We start from the raw sequence: 6,000 nt of genomic DNA on the forward strand, positions 1-6,000 counted from the left end.
ACCAACGGATGAAGTCCTTCGTCGCGCCGTCGATCGCTGGAATGCAGGTGAGCACGGCTGTTGATGGGAAGATGAGGGCTGGCTGGCGTAGGTGGAGCGCTAATGTTTTTATCATAGTTCTGTGAGGTCCCGTTTCTAAGTTGCTAAATTAGCCTTAGCATCGTTAGCAACAGCATTGTTAAGCCTTACCAGGCTGAGAATTTTTAACCGTGTAGTTACATGTACATGTTTTAATAGTATTGTTGATCTTCTGTTTATCCTTCCAGTCAGGGGTTTATTTCTTTTGTTTCTATCTTCATTTGAGAACGATGCTATCACGTTAGCTCAGTAGCTAAGCGTGTCACCGATGTATTGTCGTGGAGATAAAAGTCACTTTAAATGTCCATTTCGCGTGCTCGACTCTCATTTTCAAGAGGATATAGTATCCGAGGTGGTTTAAAATACAAATCCGTGATCCACAATAGAAAAAGGAGAGAGTGTGGAATCCAATGAGCCAGCTTGTACCTAAGTTACAGTCAGAGCGAAAAAAGATACGTCCTGCACTGCCTCTAGTTCTTCACTCTAACGTTCCTCATCCACGAATCTTTCATCCTCGCTCAAATTAATGGGGTAATCGTCGCTTTGTCGCTCCAAATCTCTCTCGCTCCATTGTAAACAAAGGAAAATTGTGAGGAATATTACCTCCTGTGACGTCACGCTACTTCCGGTACAGGCAAGGTTTTTTTTATCAGCGAGCAAAAGTTGCGAACTTTATCGTCGATTTTCTCTACTAAATCCTTTCAGCAAAAATATGGCAATATCGCGAAATGATCAAGTATGACACATAGAATGTATCTGCTATTCCCGTTTAAATAAAAAAAATTCATTTCAGTAGGCCTTTAAACTGCAGGCTTTTCTCACTCTTTCTTGTCTCTCCTTCTCACAGAGAGATAAAACCAGCGCACCTTCTTACCTCCGTCGCATACTGTCGCGTGTGTAACGTCATACGCTCTCGCACAGCAGAGAGGTAGCGTCATGGGTAAAGTTAGCTGTGGCAGGTGGTAATACGAGAGAGAAAAGGTGCCAATCTGGTAACAAATAGTGCCAGAAGTCAGAGGCGAGCTGCTATGGAAACAGAAATCAGTCCCGGCATTGATCAAAATTATCAAAATACGGTGGCCCTTGGCAAAAGCCTGGTACCTGACTGCCCCCTAGCCAGGGATACGGTGAAGACCTCAACGGCGGAGCAGGCGGAAGACGGTAGATGTAAGAACTACCACAACAGCTACGATGGCGGAAGAAGGCACCCCCACAACCATGTGGGCCCAGTTATGGGAAATAACAACCCAAGACCTCAACGGTGGAACAGCCGGAGGATGATTGCTAACCCCTATGGAGCGTCACAACGGCTGGGATGGCGGATGAAGGCTGCAGCAGAAAAGGGTCCCCAGTCGTCTTGGACTCCATGCCATTGGACACTGACCTGGATCTGTCAAGGATCGTGTGGTGACTGTCTGTGCACCAGTCTCCCCACGTTAAACAAAGTCACGCACAGGCATCCTCCATAAGGGATACCCCCCTACCAGGAGGACCGTCATACTCGCTTCGAGTTAGCAACATTAACATAGCAATGTTAGCCACAGTGCTAACATTTTACTCACATTTGCACAGACATATCATAGTAGGTTAGCATATTCAGTGAAGAAAAGCTAAATGAACAATCTTACTCTTGTAGCAAGGGTTGCCAACTCCCTGAAATAAAATAAGAGACACCTTGCAAGGCTGGTCGACCTAATTTATTTTGGCCATTTTTATTTGTGTTAAAAAAAGTTTTATCATGTCCACAAAGGTTAAATTGAGGCAACTGGACTCCTTTTGTTTGTTGAATAAGTTTCAGAGTTGCATGAGCTGATGACTAACAATCTACACATCCATATTTTTATACTAATTGATTCCAGGCAGAATTTGATTAGATGCGCAGGTTTTTGGAGTAAAACCAAAACATGGGAAATAAATTGTTCAATAATACTTTTTTTTTTGTGCAACAAAGTTAATAGAAAAAAATAAAATTTTTGTCTTGAATACAAAATTGTTCCTGCTTATCTTAACAGAATACAAATAAACATATGCTTAAAGCCAGCAGGCACAAGACATTAAAACAACTTAAAGAACTTGTTCAATTAGGTCCTGACGTTGAGCAAGTCAAACATAACGTTGAAAAAAACATGCTTTTTGACTACGTTTTATCAATGTTGGATTCTGACGCTGATTTGACCATTTAATTGTAGTCATTTATTAACCAATATTTTACAACACAAATACAACTTTGAAACAACATTCTTTTTGACGACATTTATTCAATGTTGGTTATGCTGCCCTTTTTTTGCTGCAGCTGTTACATATACTGTAATACTGTACATGGTCATTGGGATTTGTTATATATTGTGTATATTATAAAAAATATATAATATAATATAATAATATAATATATCAGTATATATTATATACTGTATATATAATATGTAAATATCACATATATGTTATATTTTATTTGTGTGGATCTGAGCCGAGGATTGCCGTTGTGGCTTGTGCAGCCCTTTGAGACACTCATGATTTAGGGCTATATAAGTAAACATTGATTGATTATATTGCTAGTATGGTAACATTTTTGTCTACTTTACACCTGCATTATCCTTTCCATCCTTAGCCTTTCAATCCTTTGTAACCGAGCTACTGTCTGGAACAATTTCCCTTGTGGATCAATAAAGTTTGTTTAAGTTCAAGTTAGGGCTGTGCGATATATAACGATATACTCAATATATCGCGGGTTTGTCTCTGTGCGATATAGAAAATGACTATATCGTGATAATCGAGTATACGTTCTCACGCATTTGCTTTTAGCTGCGGGCATTACACTACAGGCGTTTCTCACTCTTTCTTGTCTCTCCTTCTCACAGAGGCGTAAAACAAGCGCACCTTCTTACATACGTCACGCACGTATACGCCCTCGCGGAGCAGAAAGGTAGCAGCATGGCTAAAGTTAGCTGTGGTGCGAGTGGTAATACGAGAGAAAGAAGGTGCGAATCTGGTAACAAATGAAGGAAGAATTAATTCCTAAGAAAAACAGCAGGGGTCCATCGTCTGGCGGTGGTTTGGCTTCAAGTGGGAATATGTCGAACAGACAACCGTAATTTGTCAAGTGTGGGGGTGAAAGCGTTGCTACAAAAAGTAGCATTACTGCTAATATGTAGCATCATTTGAAAAGTCACCCGCTAGAGAATGAAGAGTGTTTGAAACTCCGCATGTCAACATCTCCGTTCGGTGCCACACCAACAAAAGGCCGAGCAACCATTTCCACATCAACACCGTATGAAAAAAATAGTCCACGACATAAGGAGATAACGTCCGACGGAACCTACCACATAGCGAAGGACGTACACAATTTGATTTCCTATTGTGCAGCTCATTTTTATTTGACAGTTATTGACATATCTTGTGTGACATCATGCACAGAAGTAGGGTTGGGTATCGTTTGAATTTGAACGATTCCGATTCTTTGTTTCGATTCCGATTCCTGGCTATTCTCGATTCCGATTCTTCTTGTACCATGCCGGGATCAATGTGTTTGACAGGTAGTCCCTGGAAGGTGGTATGTATTTTGGGATTAGAGTTTTCACCATATCCCTGTAAACATAAACACACATGTAATGTTGCTGTTACTGTTTAGCCCATTATCAATTAACTTAGCTCTAACGTTGTTGCTTAACTAACCTAAATTTTGGAGATTCCACCTCTGAAAAGGGATGCAGTCTTTTGACTATGTGTGCAGTGACCTTTCTGTGGCACCGACATCTTCCCCATTGCCGCTACGGTGAACGGAGTACGCTGAGCACATCGCGGAGCCTGGCTAGCAGGTTGTAAATTGTCTATGAAAAAATACACGGGCTAATTTGTTAGCTGCCTCGACGTTGGCGCAAAACACATTATTTATTGCATATATACTGTTTTACTTACCGGATTCGGACTGCAGTGCAGTCACCGAGGTGCCAGGCTAGGCGTCGAAGCCAGAGGAAGAGGCAGAGGAGGACGGTCGGCGCAGCGCGTCGAAGACGGGACACGCATTTATTTGTACTCCATGAACTCGGAGGTGCTTCATCATGTTCGACGTGCACCCTCCTAAGCACGAAACAGTCCTGTCGCACGTGTTACATTTCGCCAATATTTAATTTTTTTTAGTAAAATAAAGCCACACTTTCGACCGCCGACGCCCGCTATCCATGCTTGACTGACTCGCTCGGCTACATAGGCTCGGCTATGCTAACACTTCCGGTCGGCGGACTTATTCTTTTTTTCCGGTCGGCGGACAGGGTATCGAAACTAGGAATCGAAATTTAAACTTTTGAACGATTCCGGGAGAATCGGAAAGTTAGTCCCGATTCCAATCGATACTCGATACTCGATACCCAACCCTACACAGAAGTGCACTTTATGTGTTTTAAACTATTGTAGTGGCGTTCTGTACAAAAAGTGCACTTTAATTTAGTGTTGTTTTGATTTGTCATCTTAGTGTCATCATGCACAAAAGTGCAATAATAGCTTGTTTTTAAATGTCTCTGACAATCTTGCACTTTCTGTTTTGGAAATGACATGAATGTTTGTGCCACTGCTTAATAAATACACTTTTGGTAAATTGACTTAGTTGTGATTTCCCTCTCTGCATGAAAGTTTAAAATGAGCATATATTAATGCAGTATGAAGAAGAATGTTTTAATGTAGACACATAGAATCATCATACTGCTGTGATTATATGCATCAAGTGTTCATTCAAGGCTAAGGCAAAATATCGAGATATATATCGTGTATCGCGATATGGCCTGAAAATATTGAGATATTAAAAAAAGGCCATATCGCCCAGCCTTACTTTAAGTCTAAGTCTAATGACGTTGATTTGACCATTGAAATTTGGTCATTTCCCAACCAACAAAGTGGGTCCATAGTTGGACATCAACATTGTCTCAATTTACAAACACAACTATTTTGCAACGTTGTTTCAAAGTCAGTTTTAAAGGACATGCAAGTATAATCAACGCTGTATCAATGTTGATTGCTGCTATATTTAAAACTGAATCAATTAAGTGTGCAGCTTTATGATAGAGCAGGTCTCCAACTTTCAACGTTATGAGAACTACTTTGACCAAAAGTATTTATGTTTTATGAATATGACTCAAACAGTGCGGTCATTGTATTTATGCTACATTGCCATAATGTGTCATTAAACAGAAGCATAATGGCAGAAGTGAATAGTTGATGAATTTACTAAGAGTTTGAGCAAATACTATTTGGCTGTTTGATAAGTTATTGTGTTCCTGTAGTGATACACAACTCGTGTTTTGACAACAAGACATTGACAACAAGAGAGCAGAGTTGCTAAATGATGCTATTACTGTAAGTTAGGACGTACCTCATTGACGCATACGCCACACGTAGCTTCCCCGTTGGACAAAAACCATCTCCGAACTTCCCCAAGTGTTCCTTTTTCGAAAGAAATTAATTTCACTGTGGTAAAAAAGTCACATTTGGAGTCTAATTACCAGAAGCTAGGCAGCTAATTCTCGCTAGCAATGACAGCAGCCAAAGCAAAACAAATGGATGCCAGAAAAGTTGATCGGCAATGAGTTTGATAGGGGAGTGATCAGGCACACTGGCATCTACTGGTTTAGTCTGTATGAGACTGTTGGGAAGTTGCTGTCGTTCACTGTGATAATCATACACATCTTATAAGGAGACGCAGTAATTTATAACCCCCTGGCGCTGCGTTGTACTATTTGTGTACTGTTTTGTACTATTTTGTACTTATTTTGATTGTTTCTTGCCTGTTTGTAAATGTTGAAATTTATAAATAAAAGTTTAAAAAAATAAAAAATAAATAAGTAGACGCAGTATCGAGCGCTACTGCCTACTGGCGCTGACGAGACGCGGGGCCGCCATCTTGGAGTGGTGATCCGCTCCACTCAGTGCAAT

The 6,000-nt window shown here is 40.7% G+C and overlaps 1 long non-coding RNA gene across 1 annotated transcript in view; it reads right to left on the minus strand.

The window, feature by feature from the left end:
- LOC133648022 (uncharacterized) overlaps positions 1 to 5,721 on the minus strand; it is a 149,658-nt gene extending 143,937 nt beyond the window's left edge. The window contains exon 1 of the long non-coding RNA XR_009825822.1: positions 5,441 to 5,721. This is a non-coding gene — a long non-coding RNA (uncharacterized LOC133648022). The remainder of the gene's footprint in view (positions 1 to 5,440) is intronic.
- Between the last annotated feature and the right edge of the window lie 279 nt (positions 5,722 to 6,000).

The sequence above is a fragment of the Entelurus aequoreus genome, linkage group LG04 (assembly GCF_033978785.1).
Source record: "Entelurus aequoreus isolate RoL-2023_Sb linkage group LG04, RoL_Eaeq_v1.1, whole genome shotgun sequence".
NCBI lineage: Eukaryota > Metazoa > Chordata > Actinopteri > Syngnathiformes > Syngnathidae > Entelurus > Entelurus aequoreus.